The 22,134-nt window shown below is 35.1% G+C and overlaps 1 long non-coding RNA gene across 1 annotated transcript in view; it reads right to left on the bottom strand.

Annotated features, from left to right (window-relative positions):
• Positions 1–20,805, bottom strand: part of LOC148224357 (uncharacterized) — a 63,510-nt gene extending 42,705 nt beyond the window's left edge. Inside the window, exons 1-4 of the long non-coding RNA XR_015802868.1 lie at positions 20,686–20,805; positions 14,912–14,959; positions 14,108–14,264; positions 13,839–14,027 (exon numbers count right to left, since the gene is read on the bottom strand). This is a non-coding gene — a long non-coding RNA (uncharacterized LOC148224357). The remainder of the gene's footprint in view (positions 1–13,838; positions 14,028–14,107; positions 14,265–14,911; positions 14,960–20,685) is intronic.
• Positions 20,806–22,134: the final 1,329 nt, after the last annotated feature.

Genomic DNA, 22,134 nt, shown 5'->3' with positions numbered 1-22,134 from the left:
GCTCTCACAGCTTCTCTTTTAGCAAGTTACTCAGCAAGCAGATTTGTTTTTCTGAAACAGATGTTTCCTTAAGAAAGAGAAGAAAATGTGAAATGCATACATAAATGTTTTGCTTACATAAATTTTGCTTACATAAAACGAAACATAAGTATTTTGTTTTGCTAAAGGGCTTTTATTTCTTACAGAGAATTTAGTCAAAGTGACTTGGACCTTTACAAACAGAGAAAGGGTGACATATGCAGATATATTTATCTCAGGAGAGTAGAACAGCAGCCCTGAGTTTATTATTGGACAGGCATCCTTGTTGGAGTTTGAAAGTAGAGGAAATAGAATAACAATGACACCACTCTCCTTAAATACAAAATGAGTTGTAACCCTTCCCTCACACCTGAACACATTCAAGTCTGAATTTCTCACATACCAGCCATTCATACCCTGCCTTTTTGTGGAACTATGCAAATGCTTTTTGTTGCACAGGGGCTGCTCCTACAACATGGATAAAGTAAACATGTATCACTCAAGTATCAGTCTTCACATCTCTCTGATGAAGTTTCCCCAGATTTTCAATAAGTCACCTCTCCTGCTCTCTCAGGTTCTTTTCACTGGTTTAACTGGGCAGGTGGCTGTTCCATGCCAACTAGTTCTCATTCCATCAGCAACCTCTGCCTCTGACACATTAGTATGCTTCAGATTGATGACAAACGGCATAGAAAAAGCTGATCTACAAAACTGATAAAAATTAATTGCTTTCACCTTGCTTTTTGCTGTCACTGTAGTTCACAGTTGACTCACAAGTATTCATGCACACAGATCTGAAAACGATCTTGTTCATATCCTGCAAGATTGCTCATTACTCAGAGCAGATTTTACCTTACCTTGGCTTCTCAAACCTTTTTGAGTGTGCTGTTAGTGGCAAAATCTGCCACTTGAGATAATGAGCCCCTCAGGGAAAAACATCTGATAGTGTTTACTGTCAAAGAACTTAAATAGATTGAGCCTATTTCTTACCTCAAAGCACAAAGGTGAAGTGATGACATTTCACTCAGGAAATGCCTCTCTCCATCAACTAGCTGCGGCTATAATCAAACACTTAAAAATCTTGTCAACAAAGTGCAAATCCAACATTCAGAGTAACATAAGGGCACGTAGATAAGCTTCTATTTTAGCACAAAACAACACAGATCTGTAACTACTACAAAGTAAGGGAGGAAATATCTTTATTTTTAACCACAGTCCAAACCACAAATCATTCTAATATTGATTCATTTTTTTTCCATAATGCAGACAATTTCAGAGATATTGTTTTTAGCTTAATACTTCTCAGATTTAAGAATATGTTATTTAAATGGTGTTTTGTTTCCTGTATTGGGTTACTTGCAACTGAAGAAGGGTAATAGAGTCAAGAAAGCAGCATGGTATAAGCTGAATGGAAACCAGAAGCCTTTTCTCAGTGAAAATAGAAGAAACTAAAGGTGTTTGAAAACTCTGATCAAAAACCAATTTTCAACTGAAATGTTCAACTGTGTTGGGCTGAACTCTATAGCCACTTCTATTGGCACAGAAGAGATAGCTTACAGCAACAAACAATAACATCGTGAAATGTTACACAAACATGAGTGAATATGCTACTGCTATTAACTTTCCAGTGTTTTAAGGTTTTTTTCCTGTACTGCCATATGCTTAATCAGAATTAATTTCATTTGTTATATGTAAAGCTACAGTATTCATTATATATAGGATTATATTTCGAATCTGTAATAGGTTTCAGTTCAGTTGCAATAAGTTTATTTTAACTCTTTCCTCAGACAGAGTAAACTGTCTTTTTTAATCCATGAAACAAACATTTGAGCTGGAAATATTAAAAAAAATATTCCCCTAGAGGAAAAGCAAACTTATTATTTTCCTTCTAAATGGATTTAATTTCACAATAGAAAGAGATGGTTCATGGTTATTTCACATTTTTGATATAGAACAGAAAAGTTTAATGAAACTTTTATTTTATTTTTCAATTCCTTAAAGAGCAGAAAAGTACAGAGAAGCTACAAAGAAATCAGTTCTGAATATTTGCACTTTTGTCCATTGCTACTTTATCAAGATCTCCAAGGTGACATCAAGGGAGTAGACAAAACCCTTTAGGCTTTAGTTGTGTATGGATTTCCTATTTCATCTTAACATGGGATTACTGTCATTTTACCTTCTGAATTATTTCTGCTGTAGAACAAAACAAACTTGGTAAACATCATACATAAGATGTTTTCTTAAATATGCTACGGTTTAGATAGCAGGTTCCTTGTATTTTTTTTTTTTGTGTGTAAGATACTGAAATAAATACTTACTAAAGTCCATACTGAAAGTTTGTATTATTACTGAAAAGATAAATCATAGGTAATTTTCTATACAGAGAAATATGCTGTAGAAAAAATTTTGTTCCTCTAGCACAGAAAAATTTCTGAATAAGTGACTTTTGAAACAGAAAAACTAACGTGAGACAAAGAATTCACATGGAAAATTATAACTTCATAGTTGTATCATAGTTGCAAGCCAATTTCTCTATGCAATGAATGCAGTCATTTTTGAACCCCCTATTAAAAATGTGCTTCAAAGATGAATTACTGCAGAGTAGAACAGAACATTTCTTTCTTTCAGCTACCTTGGGGTTTGTTACGCTGTACAAGATAGCACGCACTGCAATTTTGTGGTGGGTTTGGAAAATAAAGGGATTGGAGGAGCTATATTTTAAATGTAATGTAGGTCCATTCAAACTCAGGTTAGCAAATACACATTTTTCAATCAACATTTTTTCCACATAATTACACTTAATTATTGTTTGCAAGACCAAACAGAATAGAATGGAGAGACTTATCAATCTTTGGCTCTGAAATGCACAGCTTGCCAATTACAGGTTGAATCAAAGTTTTAGGCTGCAAAATTCAAATCTAGAGTTTAGAGAGAAGCTTCACTGATGTGGATTTGTGAGTTTCTATTAAAACATTTCTTTCTCTATTTACCAAGAGCAGAGAAAGACACAATACACAGAGAAAAAAAAAAGTCGTATCATATGTATGGATATCTGAGGTGGACTTGTTATGACCAAAAATGTTACCCAAAACTGTGGTGTGTAGAGATTGCAACCTTAGGTACATCGAATTTCATAATATACAAATACTTGGAAGCTATTCTCATCTAAATTTCTCTGTTTTGTTGCAAATTATCACAAAGACACAGAAATCATCATTAGAAATTAAACCTTAGATGAATAAAGCAAATATATCTAAATATATTAAGTTATTAAAAATTATTATAAGCAATTAATGATTAATCAATATCAATCAATAGCATGGCCGTGGTTAATAACAGCAACCAATCCTAGATTAACAAGCAATATAATTACAGAAACCTAGATGCATTACAGGTTACAATAAACTTATTAGAGAAGTAACTTATCGTAACAACAATACAAAGACCAATGCTGGAATTTTATTATAACATTTTAAGAGGAGATATGCTTATGATAGATGACTTATATGGATATAAATAGTAGGAGCATCAAGTGAATTAGACAGTTTTCAGGAGTGAAACCATCCCAAAGTGGGGGGACAAATCAGTCCCAAAGTCTGATCCAACCATCCCAGAGGTGTGAGGACAGATCACACTGACCCCAGAGTGGGACCAAAGGGGACACAATGAGATAACAGAAAGTGTTTCTTCAAAGAAGGCCTGAGTCACAGAGTCCAGAGTCACTTAGGCACTCTCAGTGTCTAAGATCTGACTGAAAATTCATGTGAAATTCAACTGGCTTAGAAAAATAAAAATAAAAGTATATGTGACATAGAAAACCAGAGGAAAAAACCTGTATTTTGGCTAAAAATTCAGTTCTTTTTATAGAGACATAAGACAGTGTAGGACAACACCACTTCAAGCACTCAACACGTTGATAATTTCAATTTTTCTTTTGTAACAGCTAATAATTAAATTATTAAATTATGCTTACTTTTCTTCCAGACTAATTTTATTTTCCCAGGTTGTTTATTCTTTTTCAGATGATAAATTGCCATTAGAGTTTCTTGGGTTTATGCTTATTCATGGTACCTCAGGTTGTCTCTGGATTCTTGCTATTTCATCTATACTTCAGAGTTACCAGATGCACTTTTTAAGGACATTTATAGTTCCCAGCCATCCAGCCCCCATTTTGGCAGGCAATTTCTCTGACAATATTTTCCAGGAGCCATTTTATTCTGTTCAGAAATTTTCCCTTTTTAACCAGGCCATCTTTATGGCTGCTCCCTAAAACTGTAGTGAAAAATATTTACTGTCATGTAGGCTGCTGGGAAAATATAATCATAAATGCTCTTTGTAGTGCTACTTAGCAGAGAAGATTTACTAAGGTGATCAGGGGATGAAAAAGACAAATAATGTCTGACAAAAAGGATACTAAGAGTGACTCTGGCTGGAGAAGCACCAAAAGAGGAAAACAAGAATTGAGAGACAACACTGACACAAAAATCCAGTAGGTCTTGAAACAAACTGGCAAGAATATTTGTAATGATTGGAAAAGGATGTTTCAGAGAAGCCTGGCACTAACTGAAGTGGAAGTTCAATGGAAGCTATCATGCCGCCTTTAGGACTGTGTCTGATAGCTTGGAAAAGGAAAGGTTTGTCAAGGGTCTTTAAGGAACCATGGATTTGACTACTGAATTATAAGGAAAATTATGGATCCAGTTGTATGGAACTAATATTTATGTGATTGACTAACTGTTTGCTGGTGACTTATTTCTGAAAATTTACACTGGTGGAAATGAGGCAGAACAGGTCTGTTAGACACAGATTAAGTTGTATGCAGAGGACAAAGTACTTGCCTTCAGAACAATGCTGCTAACTCAGCAGAGAACACATCTCTCAGCAACCCGCATTGGGCATGGAAATGATGTGTGTGTGTTAAAGAGAAGCACCTCAGAAAAAAATAAGAATAAATACTCGAAGTGTTATTATGCTGCATTTGTAATATTTGATATTATCTGCTTGTCCTTGTGCCCCTCTAATTTAGTAAAAGGCTGGGTAAGAATAGTTAATCATTTTGTAATTGTTAATCATTTGTTGCTAAGCTGATTCAGAGTCTACCAAGGTAATTACAAGCTATTTGTTGTTCAAATGCCCATGATTAAATAGGAAAATTTTCACCTCAATTGTTTTGTTTGCTTTAAGTACTTGCCAAAGTACGATTTAAATTGATGTAGGCTGAAGGTACTGATTAAAAGTTTCTTGTTTGGTTTTATTTTCAGGAGAAAGAAAACTTTCTGATAGTATAATAGTCCCAACACAATCTTGAAGAAGAATCTCTCTCTGTCTATTACAGAAGAGATGCAATATTGCGCTTATTTTCTATCTCTTGATCCTCTGCTCTTCATGGGTCCTTTAACTAAATTTGTAATTTCTGTTCTCTTTTTCCACATTGCCTTCAGTTTAGGCTTCCCTCTCTTCCCAGTTTTACTCCCAAGTCCTGTCAAGCTACAACTGCATACAGGCTCAAGCACTGTACAATGAGCCAAAGGAAATTCTGGCATAGGTGAGAATAGCCTCAAATTTCTCCTTTGTACTTACATTTTCTCTAATTCCACACTGAGTATTACTGTTTGAGGAATTGAGAGTTTGAGGAATATAAATAACCTGTTATGGAGAATTAGACTACATAAGCTTGAGTTAATAAAGTCACCTATATTTCTTTTATTCGGGCTCCCACACAGATAAATAAATGGGACAGAATCTATTTCTTTTCAAGCAAAAGGGAAAGACCATCTGCCTTTTCTATGCAGACATTGCAACATTTTCCTGTCTGTGTTGGCATCCAGTCACTTGTGGTGTTCCCCAAGAATCAGTGTGGGCCCAGTCCTGTTTCATATCTTGATAATCTGGATGAGAGGATTGAGTCTACCATTAGCAAATTTGCACACGACACCAAGTTAGGCGGGAATATCAACCTGCTGGAAGGTAGGAAGGCTCTGCTGAGGGATATGGACAGGCTGCGTTGAGGAGCAGAGATCTCTGTGCTGGTTTTATTGAAGAGTGCTGAACTTCATCCACAACAGCCCCAAGCAGCGCTACTGACTTGGGCCGAGTGGTTGGAAAGTGGCCCAGTGGAAAAGGACCTGGGGGTGCTGGTTGACAGCAGCTGAACGTGAGCCAGGGTGTGCCCAGGTGGCCAAGAAAGCCAATGGCATCCTGGCCTGGGTCAGCAATGGTGTGGCCAGCAGGGGCAGGGATGTGGTTCTTCCACTGTACTTGGCACTGGTGAGGCTTCATCCCAACTACCCAGTTGCAGGCCTCTCAATTCAGGAAGGACATTGAGGTGCTGGGCCGTGTCCAGGGAATGGCAGCAGAGCTATGGAAGGGTCTGGAAACAAAGCTTCTGGGAAGCAGCTGAGGGAGTTGGGGATGTTTAGCCTGGAGAAGAGGAGGAGGCTTGGGGGAGATGCCATCACTCTCTATGACTCCCTGAAAGGAGGCTGTAGCCCAGTGGGGATTGGTCTCTTGTCCCAGGGAACCAGGGCAGGACAAGAGGACACAGTCATAAGCTGTGCTAGGAGAACTTCATGCTAGACCTTATTCTTCACAGAAGGGGTGATTAGACATTGGAACCACTGCCCAGGGAGGTGGTGGAGACACCGTTCCTGGAGATGTTGATGGTAAGACTGGATGTGGGCCTTAGTCACATGGTTTAGTTGACAAGGTGGAGTTTAGTCAAATGTTTAACTCGATCTCAGAGATCTTTTCCAAAATACATAATTCTGTGATTCTGTGTGCAGGTAATATTTCGCTAATTTTTCTTCATCTGTACCATTGGGATGATGACAAGATCTAATTGGAAGGAGCAGAGTAAAGCATGTGGCCACAGGAGATCAAGGTTTAATTTATAATAAAAGACTAATTTTTCGGTAGCATAATGTTCTCATCTCAGCAGGTAAAAAATTATGGGCTTTCTCTGTATCTTCTTCTTCTGCATTTCCTGGCTTTATGCTTCATAACACATATCTCTTTCTGCTCTGTATTAGCTATAATTATCCTGTTATTTAGAGGCATCCTTCAACTCTGGCTATCCCCATGATTTCTTATCTCTGCCATTCTACTATGACTTAGCTAGAATTCAGAGAGGTATTTGTTCTATACAGAGCCTGAGAAAAAGAGATAAGTAGAAAAAAACCAAGAACTTGAAAAGCAAAGGTTGTTTACTTTTGTTCCACTTAGGCCATCAATTTTGTCACCTCTTTTCTGTCTCTGTAGCCTTGTCTGTGGTTTCTTTCATTAAGTCTGTCTAAATGACAAAAAACTGTTTCTCAGGAAAAGGAATAAACAGAAGAGCTAATGGGAAAAGACATGTATGAAACAGTGAAAAAGATAAAGAGATAATCTAAATCTTACTTTTTTGTGGACTATTTACATCCTTTTTTCTACCTTTTCTTCCTTTATATAGGTACAAGCACAACTTGTGCATCAGGAAACTTCAACTCCTCTTTTTCTCCTGAAATTTCTCATTAAAACAGACTATCAGCACATTAGATTGCTGATACAAGATAGCTTATAGCTGAAAAAATGAGGTCTTTTTCTTTCTTTTATGGTTTTTAAAGGAAAAGTCCATATTGAAGGGGACAATTCAAATTATTAAAGTGGCTCAGAAGTGGACTTAGTATAAACATAGCACACAGTAAACCAATATTACTGCTGACTATATAATCTTATACTCAAGCAGGCAAGACATTATCTCCAGAAGAAGAAACACATATGAAATTAATTAATTTGGAAAGGGCAAAACTATAATGGGGTACAAGAGAAGAATAGTATTTGTAGGACTGTTAGACTCTGGGACCAGGGAAACAGCAGACAGAGCATAGTGGTTACCATGGTACTTCAGTGCTAATTTAGTGCATATAAATTTTTGGTAGCAAAGTTGGTATATTGGCCACAGAAAGAAATGACATCAGTAAATGGAGGGTAACTATGGCACGTTATGCAATTTGCTTTGTGAAGATCTGCTGTTTAAGCATTCAGATATGGATATTTCTGTCATTATTAAAGGTGTATGCCAAAATATTTCCTCTGATAGATTTACCAAGATAAGTCTGAGAGAGAGGAATGTAGATTAGGAGAGCAGCCACATTTATCTGTCCATCACTGGACCCAAAAGGTGAACTTTCGAACCTTCAATGTTTCAAGGTATCTCAGTTTCCAATCTGAAATACATATTTTTCTCTCTCCATCAGTTCAAATATGTGGTTGAAGTGAAAGAATAGATAACAATGGTTCCATTTTTTGTCTATCTTATATGTTCAAGGACAAGTGATAGGTCTGTAATAATGCTTAGTTGGGCATTTATAATTACATGGCGAAGATGTGCAGGATCTTTTACTTCGTTCTACTGCTTTTACTTTTTTTTCTGTAAAAATAAATCTTGTTCAAACAACACTGGTTATTCATTATACATTGATCATATGACCTTTTGGACAAAATTCAAGTTCAGAATAATGAGATATAACTGCAGAGAATGACTTTATTCAGATCTTGTACTGGTGTCGCATTCTAGTGTACAGTATTCATACAAGTCAGGACAAGCAATAGAGTCAAAAGAAAGAAGTCACACACTGAACAGACTGACTATGAAATCAGGAAACAATACCGAAAAACTAGCATAATTTTTTGTCTTCTTGATTGCAGTGGGTTAATTTTCTAAATTATCAAACCTTCATGGTCCACAACTGTAAAAAGGCATGTGGGTAGTCACAGATACCATAGAGCCAAGAGACCCAAACCAATTGTGGACATGTGAATGCACTGATGTATATTAAAGCACACAAATCAAAATTTTTGATGGCTTTATGTGGCAGTGGGAAGACATATGAAACCTGATCTGATGAAGATTCATTGTTGTGGACAGATGTTACTTGACATTTCAAAAAGCTTGATCATAAGAACTGGTCTGCTGGCCTTTAAGTGACTTTGAACCAGCACCAGCTGTTGTGACTTCAGTGTATTTGATATGGCAGAAGGAGTCCCAAAATCTGCTTTATTGCACTGCCAAACTGTGTCATTTGTACTGAATGTTAAATGAGCAAATGTTGTACATTTTTACCTTAGAACTACTTATGACTATGTCTTGCTCTAGCCCAATATGTAGACTATACCCATTTTTTCACATTAGTTCTGAATCATTCTATGAACATTTTAGTTAACTCATAATTTTATTTTGGCTAGTTAATCACTCTTCCTCCCGAAATCATGTTTAATATGTATCCAATTATATTTCTGGTCACATATTTGGGACAGAGAAGGGAGACTAAACAAAACCTCCTAGAAGTAAGTAATATGAGCCTGTGTAATTTGGTGTTCTAATAATGAAAGTCTACAGGTTGGGTTGTTGGGTTTTTTTGTTGTTTTTGTTTTTTAAATTGATCTTGTATTTGATGAGTCAGTATCAAAATATTGCAAAGACGTCCATTTTTTAAAATACTACACACTATATCATACACACTATATCATATAATTTGAGGGTTTAAAAAACCCTTTGACAATAAAATAGAACCATATGTTAAATGCAAAGGGAAATATATTAAAAGAACTAAATTTCCTATTGATCTGAGATCTCCATTGAAATAAATCTTAGCAACTCTGAAATAATAGAAATCCTAAATTCAATGACCACAAGAGAATGGTATTAGATCTTTATATACTTAATAGTATAAACAGTGCCTCAAAATCCTAAAGCCGTATTTTCCATCCTTTTAGTTTAGTGGTGGTGTATAATATATAAGAACTCTATTATTTTCCTAAAACACTTTTGGACTATTTTAACAGTCTTTTATTGTCCCCTGAAAGGCATTTTGATTATACACGTGGACAGCTGCCGTTGTAGCTTCCACTTTTCAAGTAAGGCTAATTATACTTTTGGCACTGGCTGTTCAGAGTAAATAGTCTGGAAAGTAACAAAGGAGAGAATGTATTTCCACATCACAGCTTAGTCTTTCCTAGACAATAGTATATAACATAAGACTAGAAAGACATGGAATCTGCTAACTTTTTTGTTTGATATTCTTGAGAATCTTCCTTATCAGATTAGATCCATTTGAAAGCAAAAAATATTTTTTGCCATGCTAACTGCCTCTGCATAAGTGAGGAAGTAGCCCTGTGGCAAGATAAATGTGATTTCGGTAGTTTCTACCTTCCTTTTTGTTGGAAGGAATGTAGATTTCTTGTCATCAATTCTACAGGGCTTCAAGCAGAAAATGTCCCCTGACCTACTCCAAATCATTTGACAGATGCTTAATTCTGGGCCTGAGAACCTAAGGTTGAAGGAAATGATGTCCTCTGTTCCATTTCTGATTTACTACAGCCTTCTGTTTCTAATGAATGTAGTTCCCATAGCATTATACCAGGATGAACAGTCAATATTTACATAACAAACCTCTTAATCACATGCTCAAGTCATGAAATGCTCAGGACATGCTCAAGTCATGAGAAAGCTCTAACTCAGCATATAATTGCCCCTGGGCTGGACCATGATGATTGAAGAATAAGTGCACATCCTCAGTATGCTACAAAATCCACATGCTATATACTCATGTGAAATGACTACAGAAAACCCTATAGTTCAGCAGACATCCTCTGAATGTCTTGAGAGGATTAAGGATTACTGTCTAGTCAAAGTCTGATGATCATGAAGATGATTTGATGATGTTTATCCTGTGGGAATACTATAACAGCAAATTGTTCTGAGGTACTGTCAAGTTTTATTTTAAGAAAGGAAGATTTGCTTAGCTGAACTTACCAATGAATGATTCCTTTACCACTAAAATGAGACTAATGAATTTCTAGTAAATTAAAAATAAGAATTAAAGTAGATAACAAAGATGAGCAGTGTATAAGTTAATTACTGATAAGGTAGTAGCAATTCTGTTGACATTCAGAGAGTGACAATGCAGTACGTAGAGTAAAAACTATTTGGGCTGAATTTATTTTTTAGTCTTACCTAGAGCTTGTCTGTACAGCACAGCTTACAGCATAGTCACAGGACATATTAGTCCAAGGACCCATTAGCCTTATACTAAAGGTGTTTTATTCTTTTTAAATAGTAAATAAACCCCAAACAATTCATCTTCATGACCAAAAGCAAACCGTCCTAACATTTGTAATGTTACAGGTTATTTGAAGATATTTGATGAATCCCCAGTGAGATTCTGTGTGTGTTGGCATTATGTCAGCAGGAAATATTTATGAAGGTCTCTTACAGTTTTCATTTAAAAAATTCAGTATCACCTTGAAAATAAAGAGCAACAAAGGAAGCAAACACAGGAAGAAATTAATGCAAAACCAAACCAGGAAAGAAGTAACACTACTTTTAAATAAAAAGGAAGTCTAATCAAAGAGTACCAACTATTTTTAAATTGTTTTATTATTTTTTATTAAAATTATTAAAGTAAGTAATTCTTGGAGGTTATAAGATTTTAAGTAAGCTGTTGTGCTTCTTCAAAGTCCTTGCAGTAGCAAAGGATGCAAAAGCTAATTCATCACATCTCCAGTTTATACAACATATGTCACCTAAAACTGATGTTTTAGGTGATAGGACTATTTACTTATATAATATAATTTTTTTGAATTGGTGAGGTTGTAGTATTGTTAACACAATAATTCAACAGTTTTTCACACCAGCTAAATGAGACAATACATAAAAAATTAATCTTTTATCATGTTGGTGCTATTAATTTTTTTTTTCCCGTTAACATTGTTATGCAGTTTTCCTCTTTTTTTTTTATTGTTTCTTGACTGATTTTCTTAAGAATCAAATTCAGTGATAGTGAAGACTAATTATCCACCTATAGTAATACCAAAATAACTTGTAATTGAAGTACTAAAACCCAAACACAGCCTGACATTTGCTATTGATATAAAGTATAATTCTGATTTTTTGTGTATTCTCTGATCTTAAGGTCCATTACACTGTTAAGTAGAATAATTCATTCTGAGTTGCATGCCTCTGATGAAGTAGAATAAATTCTAATGTTACTGGAACATGTTATGTACTGTGAAGTGAAAAGGTTCTAATAGGCCTTGATATGAATTATGTCTTTCACAATTTATATCTTAATCAAAGATCAAACATTGCTTTGAACTGACCCATGAGCATTAACTAAATGCTCATGGTGTGCAAAAGCCTTCCAGTGTCAGCTACCTGAACAGAAATGTTGTGCCAACACATCAGGCTTAACAGAGATATTCAGTGATTGCATGCAGGTAATTTTGTAGCTCTTTTTATTAGCATTAATCACTGTCAGTTTGTTTTATAATATCTGCAAAAACTGTGTGAAATACTCTATGGAGAACACCATGTGCTCCATGTAACAGCATCTGCTTAAAACAAAAGCAATTCTGCTCATGCTAAATTATGTTTTCAATGGCATCTATTAAGGATGACTGAGTTACTATTTCTATCTGTTGAGAATAGTGCTGCAAGAACATAATAGTAATTTTCATCAGGAAAAGGAAGTGTCCTTAAATACAGGATGTGAATGTACACATATGCTGTGGCTTGGAAAAAGACAGAATAAATGAGTTTAGTCAATAATGGGAAAAAATACTTAGTACTCTTATAGGGCACAAACAGCAAGACTGTGAATAACTGTATGCTATATCCAGGAAAAACGTCATGTGTTGAAAACCAGGAGAAAGCTGTTGTCAATGTTATCAAAGGCCACAAATCCTCTCTGACCGTGGGTGCCTGGGGTTCATATGTAGGTCACTGCAGTTTAGACTTTCAACACTTTTTCTTTCTTAATAGACTCTGGTGCAATAAATTAGTATCTCATTAACTACCACAGACCAGGCAAGATCAAGTCTCACTCATGGTCACAGAGAAGTCCTCAATGAGAAACTCATAAAAATATAGGTATAACTCAGCAAGAGAGACAATTTCCTGTGATGCAGTTTTTGGAATTTGCTGTATTATCTCCTGCACACTTGCACTGTATCTACTCTTTCATTACTAGCCTTGATTTTGGACTCTTCCAAAATCTCGCACAACAGCTCTGGATGCTGAGGAGTGGTCCAGTGTGTCAGCCCCCATGCACCTCTGCAACCACCCAGCAAGGCAGGGCACAGAGCAGGCGTGGAGAGCCTGTGCTGCCTGCCCACACCAGGGCTCAATGGGGCTGCAGTGGGGCCACTAAAGCAGCAGATTCTTCAGTCTCTGAATTGCCTCTCTGGAAAGTGTTGGTGCAGTTCAGTGGCTGGACTTTGACCATAACGACTTTAACCTCAGGAAATTTTTTCAGAGAAAACCAGCAATCTGTGGCTCTGGAGATGTGTCAGCCTGTGTTTGTGATGTGCATGCGGAGAGTTTGTGTAATACTCTGCAAAACCAATGTTGGCATACTTTGTACCAGTTACAAAAGGCTGTTTAAGGAATGGCCTTTGTTTTTAGACTTCCTAATTAAAATATGAACATGCCTTTCTCTGAAGTCAGCTCTTTTACATTCTTCAAATGACAAACCCTCCTCATGATGGGAAATGAAAAGGAAAAAGAACCATCCAGCTTCTGTTTCAATACTTGCTAAATTGTATGCAGCACTTCAATATTTACAATGTTTCTGCCAAAGCATGAGCATCCTTGCATGGAATTGTTTTTCTCTCTTTCAATATGGTCTTTTAATAGCCTGCATCTATGAATGACAAGTTGTTCCATTGTGTATTTCCCCTGCATATACCAAAATATGACTCCCACTTTCATAAAAAAGCATTATAACCAGATCTTCATTTTACATTGATCAGAAGTTAAAGAGGAACAAATTAATTTTTCTTACTTTTCCAAGCTCTTTCCTCTGTTATTATAGCTGGCTTTAACATTCTTCTTAAGATACAGTCCTCTAATTTCTGTCTGGTTCCAGTGATGGCAAATGTTGCCACTTTGCACTCATTTTGGAAGTACTCTTTTCCTTTGGGTCATGTTTATTCCCTTTGTTTCATTCTCAGAATGTTGGAACTTATTGGATCTAAAAAAACAATAGTGCTCAGGTTATTGTCTTATAGTAGTCATTTTAGAATATGCTATAATAATTGTTATGAAGGTTACCAGTGAATAAGGATCTTCCTGAGGGGAATATGGGCTGGCTCTGGTGTGATAGTTTCTGTGAAAGCAGCACTGGCTAAAAGGCTCTTGCAATTTCCTCATGTTCTACACAGAGTAGGTTCTGGGTAATTCAGTTAAATTCTGCCCTTTCATGCATTTCCTGAGAAAATAAATACATTTTAAACGTGATTATTATGAGGGAAATAATCCTCGGTATCACACTTTGACACTGAGAAGGAAATCTGAATATTTGTTGACTAGTGCCCTTGGGATATGCAAAACAGTCAATCTTTTCATCACCACTTGGCTTCTCGATCTGGGTCATTTTTGTGTCTATAATCAACAACTCTGAAGAAGCTGCAGAGTATCTAGTCTTGATATAAATATGAAACTTAATTCTCCGTGGTTGTTAGTCTGATACTTCTTAATAACATGTTAGTTCACACTTGAGAACCACAAGAATTAAAATCTTTGAATATGAATGAGAAGAAGTCAGGAAGAAAATTTCCTTCAAAGCTGGACTCTGGAACTAAGCCTACAGTCAGTGAAAAAAGTCTGTTTTACTATATATTCTTAGGAAGATGAAAATCACCCTTCTGCTTCTCCTCCCGCACTTTGAATATCTGCTTAAAATGTTGGACAGTAACTGACTATTATAAAATTTTGTATTTATTTTATTATTTCTCTGTGAGAAAAATGTATCTACTGTTATCCTACCTATTAACAATGTGTTAACTATGAAGGATATTTGAAATTTATCAAATGAAGCCAGGCACTGGCGAGTTGAAGCACCAGCTCTATCCTTACCTTACCCTGTGGCCATAGGAAGCCTCTTCACCCTTTCAGTTTCTCCATCTGAAAAACAGAGATAATATTTTCCTATCTAGGTAGCAGGATTCCTTTGAATTAATTTATGTCTTATCAATGTTAGGCAAAAGCAAAGCACTTTATAGGAGTCAGTCATTTCTGCAAAAATTATTGTGCAAAATGGGTTTTAGTCTCTGGAGAGATCAGTTTCAGACCATCAGGGTTTCATATTTTCAAGTCATGGTCAGTTTAACAGACTTTGAAGAAATTTTCACTAGTGGTGCATGAATAAAACCAGCAGTTTATTTACAGAGATCAAGAGCTTTTCAGCTAGCAGAAAATCTGATAGGCTAAATATAACACGAAAAACTGAAATGGCCCTTAAATATGATGATAAACACATGTAACAGTGCTTAAAACAGTGCAGAAAACCCTTTTTCAAACTGAGTACCTAGAATTACAGAGTAATATTAGACTCCTCTGTACAAACAAGACATAGTGTGTTATATCAGGGACAAAAGTCAAGGTGACTTCACAAACGTGAAGGCTTTGAAGGGAGAGGGATGACAAAAATTAAAATGAGTTTGTTCCAGGAAAATTTTCTAACTGGAAATCTCCCTTCCCTTCCCTTCCCTTCCCTTCCCTTCCCTTCCCTTCCCTTCCCTTCCCTTCCCTTCCCTTCCCTTCCCTTCCCTTCCCTTCCCTTCCCTTCCCTTCCCTTCCCTTCCCTTCCCTTCCCTTCCCTTCCCTTCCCTTCCCTTCCCTTCCCTTCCCTTCCCTTCCCTTCCCTTCCCTTCCCTTCCCTTCCCTTCCCTTCCCTTCCCTTCCCTTCCCTTCCCTTCCCTTCTTCTCACCTATTTCATGATTCCTTGAAAAACTCAATCCATACAGACTGAGATACTTTATGAGTTTTCACAGCACTACTGTATTGAACATAGTCTGAGAAAGGCTCTTTTACCAATTTTCTAAAGTCCTGTTTAAGCCCATTCTTTATTTTTCCTCCCTTAGTCATTATTAGCCTGTATAAAGGTCTCTTGTCCACTAAGGATCAATTAGAGCTGCATGTTCACAAGGAGCTGGGTTGTATATCTTTTTCTACAAAAAAAAAAAAAAAATGGAAAAGGGAAAGCACTAATAAAGATCCATCTCCTTCAGAATATTCTCAACTAGATTTGGTAGGTCATTGCTGATGAAGTAGAAGAAATTCTGATGTTGAGAAGAAATTCAGAAGAGCCTCAGAAACTTGAGTAGGCAAAAGGTAAAACAACAATTTCAGTATCAAAAAAATAAATCAATATTTCTAAGAAACAATAATATAAAAAATCCTACAATGTCTAACTTGGAGCTAATAGTTACAGATCAGATCTTCAAGCCATCAACAGTTTTCAGAAATTAACATATCAACGTGCATCAGAATCTGAAAAAAACAGTAACAATGTTGTCCATCTTCAGGTAGGCTACTGAAAACCAGACAGAGAATTCATTTTTCCTGCTACGTAATATTTTATTGCATCATCATCTTGGTGTCATATTCAGTTCTAGTCTATGCATCTCAGGAAACATATATAAGAGCTAGAGATGCTGCAGGGAAGCACAATTAGATAGCTGAAGGAAATAGAGCATGAGAATGTCCCTTATAAGGAGAGACCCTGAGATTTTTTAATTTACAGAGGAAAGTCCTGAAGAGATATATTATAAGAGATTTACAGACCCATGAAGGTACTGTATAAAATGACAGTGGAACTGTTATAATTTCTTTCATTTCTGGAACTCGGGGAAAAATGTTAAAACTGTTAGGTAGTCATTCTGAAGCAAAAATATGATTTTACAGAGCAGGTCATGAACATCTGAAGTCACAGGAGTTTCTGGAAAGAGGAAATATTTTCAGGTTCAAAAAAAGCTAGATAAACTTATGGACAGCAAAGAATCTAGTAATTCAATTGTTCCCTCTCTGATATTCTTTGTTTTCTTGCTTTTATGAAGACGTGAACTGACATGCTGAGATTTTTGTTTAAAAAAACGAAAGCAAAATATTTGAGAAGGTCTTGAGTTCAAAGTTTAAAAACTCTTGCTCTCCTGCTCTCTAACCCATTACAGACTTAGAAAAGTTTCTTCATGCCTCACATTTTCTTGGAAAATTCATTGGCAAAAAATGTTTAAAAAGTTATATTGTAAGCTTTTGATACATTCTTGCCCTAACATTTTTATACATAACTTAATACATATTTATTTCAATAAAATAGCTCAGCCAACCTGAATCAAGTCAGTTTTAATTTCTTTTCTCTGTTAACAATATTTAATTTAAAGGATTTTAAAGTTTCAGCAACTCCCAGTGCTTAGAGTTAAAACTCGTAAATTCAAAATTAGAAATTTATTTCCCTTGGCTCTGAAAGAAGAATGTTTCAATAAAGCTAAAGGACTGTGACTCGCTAAAAACATTAAAATTCCCTTCTATATTAGATAAATCTGAAGTAAATTGTAGAGAATAAAATGTCAAAACATCTTTGTATCTACAATCAAAATATGAAGTTGTTGAGCTTATATTTATACAAAGAAGGTTTATGCCATGAAAAACCTATGAAATTATTATTAGACAGTTTAAAATATTTATTTATATTCTGTAATTTATGAGTAACTAAAGGGGATGGAGGTTTTATGATGTGTTGATCTATTATTTGAGAAATGTCACTTTTTGTAACAAAATGAAGGCTGAGATTCTACTCATACCACTTATTTACATTACTGTAGAATTACTTGAGGATTCATGACAGATCTTTTTTCTTTTCTATACAGAGACTTTTTCAAAATAAAATGAAAGGCAATTTATGCTTCTTCATTTCTATCAGTGCCTTAGATCCAGGTAAAATTTCATTTGTTAGTACATTAATTGTAAAATATTTTCCTCCAAAGCTCTTCATCAATTTGTGCTCCCCACAGTTTTCAGACCATCCAAGTTCTTATGACCTTTTAATGATCTTTGATTTCTTTCACTAACTACTCATGGAGTTTCAAAGTTGTCTAAAGAAAAAAAAAACAACCAAACAAAACCCCTACTTGCTTTCAATCTTTTTATTTTTCAGAGAAGATAAATGTCAAGCTGTGTTCTTTGAATACAGCTACTCCCTTATTACAGCTGAGTTGTGAAGATACATTACTGTCTACAGATGCCTTTAGAAAAAGCATTGTTAATCACAGAACATTTTTGCATGCACAGATTTTCTTGTTCTATTATGAATATCAAAGTGACCTTCTCACAAGTGAGATATTCTGCATTTTTATTAACTACTGACAGGAGAATATCTTGTCAGAAAAATACTTCATCATATACCTACTGACAGAGTTTTTTTCAACTTTCTTTTAACACTACATTGGAAATATTGATTCTTCTCTATCTCTGGCCTATTTAAATCCACTTTATTTCCTGTCTGTCTTCTGCTCTCTGTTTTCTTCTCCAGTTTCTACCTTATAATTCTAAATCTGTCTTGTCTATTCTCCCTCTCTATCCCCAATTTTAAAATTTTTTTAAATTAACCCAGCTTGCCACATATGACAAAATATGGACTCACTTGCCCGAACTCACCACAGATCATATAGACCATCTGCACACCAAATAAAAATGGCTGTATAAATTTCCATATAAGAGAATTGTTTATTCCAAAAATGTAATCTCTAAAAGTATGTTCATTTTTTGGTAGGTCACAGATGAAAAGATAGAGACATTCTTCAAGATTATTATGATTAATGAAGCAAAATGTATATTTTTTCGACTTTTCATCTGACTTTTTTCTTGTTTAGTACCTGATGCAGAGCTTGAAGATTAATGGTGACTGTAATTTTAGTTGCTAAGAGAACTCCTATTGCATACAGAAGTACATTTTACATACATAATCCTTAAATCAAGGCAAAGCTGACAGACTCAGGAATGCTGTACTATATGATATTCAGAAGTTTATTCAAAAATTATCAAAACCTCTAAAAATGTTGAAAGCTTTGAATGCTCTAACTAAATTAACTTATACTTTAAATTGATTAAGTCCATTCATTATTTTAACTGTAAGCCCTGAAACACCTTTGGGATAAGGTCCCTTATTGCATAAGGACAAAAAACTCAATGTCCAAGAGAAGCTTTCTTTAACCTTTATTGTACTTTTTTTGGTTACTAATCATAGCACACTTAAAAACCTCTGGTGATAAACTTAGAATTGAAAAATAACTGTAGTGGCAAGAGACCTCTGAAGGTTATCCAATCCAACCTCCTGCACAAACCAGGGTTATCTCCTACAGCAGAATGCTCACAGTGTGTCCCCTTGGATTTTGAATATAACCAATTGTAAACTGAACGTTGCTCACCCAGTTCTCTTATGAGTTCCTCACTGTGAAAAGAAATTTTCCTAAGCAACCATATTACCCAGAAGAGAGCTTTACTCATAAAGTTACAGAAGCACGTGGTCATCTCTAAAATCAGGTCCATGGTTTGACATAATGTCCTGAAAGCAGTTGGAACTGTCTACCTGCACTGCAGGCTCACTGTACCACATTGAGGCAAACAGTAAGATGTAGACGTAGCTCCATTTGACATAGCAAACATAGATAAAAGGGGAGAGAAAACAATGCTATGGATTGATCCAAACTTATTCAAATCACATGGAATGTTTCTGTTGAATTTAGTGGTCATCAAAAAGGCTTTGAACAGCTACTATGTTTTTTCTGTATTTTTTCATTATATTGAGTATTATAAGAACATTATTTTTTCAATATTTCCAGCTATGTTATCTTTAGGGGTTTAAGAGACTTAACAAAGTTGCAGATTTCTAGAAATTATTTTATGCTGCTGTTGACTGTCTATAAAACTTTTACCAAGTGTTTGTTGTATTTAACTGCATAGAATTGCTTAATTACTTGAATAGAAAAATATGAAAGTTAGTTTCCATTTTACCACAGTTTTATTTGCAGAATGAATCACACTGCTATTTACATGACTGGAAAATATTCTTTCAGTGATTTGCACTCAGCTTGTTACTTAAGTACTAAAAATCAATTAAAAGTTTTAAAGAGCAATTTGTTTGTCAAGGTCCCTTTTCAAATAGAGATTGCAACATTAATGCTTGTAGCATGTAATTTTCAGTAGAGATGCTAGCAGTGGCTGGAAAACTTTTTATAAGCTTTATGAAAGTAAATTTAATTTGATAGTAGAACTGAACATGAAAATCCCCTTTTCTCAATAGCAAGGATTTTTTAAGCTGCTTATTTGTGGACTGTTTAATCTTCATTTCAACAACTGTACAAACCGGTTTCTTTCCATACCAGAGCTTTTTCTCTTTCATCAGATAAAATTTCTTTTAAAATGAAATTCTGTGCTGCCATTTCAGCTTTGAACTCCTTGCACTGAGGTCTTGACTGTTCAAATAGGTCCAAACGTTTGCAAATTAGGTCCCATGTACTTAGTTGATCAGCTTTCAAGTAAGTATTCCTTTGTTTCATAAGAATGAAATTACCAATATTCTCCATCAGCATTGGACTTCCAAAAGCTCAGCTAAATATACTTACACAATTTCCTTTTCTATCTGTGGAAAGAAATACCTTTTTCAATCGGTTATTTTGTCTACTTTAAAATTTGAAGACTTTTCTTTCAGATAGCCTGATTACCCTTCCTCAATCTGTCATAATGTGATTTTTACATTGCTTCAACTTTCTATTTTCATTTCCACACAACAGTAGTAAGTATTTCTTTATAATGGAAATTAAATCGGCCAGAGTTACTCATGTGATCTTACCCTTTTTATTCCAGATGTTTTGTACTTCCTCTATGGGTGCAGGATCATTGCATCACACACCAGAGTAATTAGTTTCGCATTTGCCTGTATTTACAAGATTTTTCAAAAACAATTTGATAAAATCTGCTGAAAGAAATTCCAATGGATATATTAGATGGAAAGAAAATTCACTCTTCCTCCATTTTTGTAAATTAAAAAGAAACAGAAAATAATTCACATTTAGGTTTCACAATCTAATTTATTTGAATTATTCTATTCTAAGATAATGATTTAATAATCTAAAACTAAACATTTAATAAAAATATAAAATTAACATGAACTTCCCACTGATTGATTTTTTTTTGTTTCTTAATAAGCTGCAGTACGTTTTCTTAGTGCATTCATATATTTATTTTTCTTCTGTCTTATTGCTTTTTTAAATTGACTATGATGGTTGACAGGCTTGTCTTTCAGATTATGAAATTTGACGTTAACTGAAGAAAAAAAAGAAAATTATCCACAAGATAAAAGCTTTCAAGCCACTGGAGGTTATTTTTGTTTAATAAGCAAACTCTTCATTTATTTCACTAGTTGAGGCTAGATTAGGTAAACATAAATCAAAAGGAAAATGTAGAGAGCCAAATTGCTGTACTGAATCTTCGACTTTTTAGTAGGGTTTTACTGAGCTTATGTATCTGTAAAGTTTACATGTATTAACCTTTACTGACTCTGCTGTACTGCAGAGCAGTGCAATTGCCGATTTAAATTTCTATATTAAAGAACCTGGGACCAGATCTGAAAGAGCTGTATATTTTTTTTAGAATCTCTGTACTGTTGTGAATCTGCACAGTGTACCACTGTCTTCCATTTTCTCCTCTCACATAGATGCCAAAATTCATCTTTAGCTTTAATTTTTTAATAAACTTCTGTCTTGCATTTGTATTCTATTTTATCTATTACTGATTTATTTACAAGAATCTTTTGTAAGTGGAAACAGCATATTATGATACACACTCTAATGATAGTGCATACCCTCCTCTGGCTAAGATGAGCTAATTTCAAGTTGGAGGGTTCATCAAGTGTTTTCCTGACTGGGTGGCAGATATATGTGCTTTTGACTATCTTGTAGAGTAAGAGCTCAAACTTCTAATGGCTGCCTTCCTGTTTTGTTTTCAAGTTATAAAAGACATATTTAAAGATAGAGAATCAAGGACTGGATGTAATTTTTAAATTGGTTTTGTACATATGTGTATGTACAGGAAGTATGGTTAATTGCTTGTCTATTCAGCACATGATATTTGAGCACAGCTTGGCTAGAAGAAACTGAAAATACCTTATTTTATTGGGTGTAGCAGTTACTCTGAAGTGAAAAAGACATTTCAACAACAATCTCAACCCATTGTCAAGAAAGTGCAATGGTTTGTCAAGGAAGTACAGCAGCATTTATGATGTTTGTGGAGTTTATAACTG

This window comes from Sturnus vulgaris, chromosome 3 (assembly GCF_052056855.1).
Source record: "Sturnus vulgaris isolate bStuVul1 chromosome 3, bStuVul1.hap1, whole genome shotgun sequence".
Taxonomy (NCBI): Eukaryota; Metazoa; Chordata; class Aves; order Passeriformes; family Sturnidae; genus Sturnus; species Sturnus vulgaris.
This window is presented reverse-complemented; position numbering and strand designations above follow the sequence as displayed.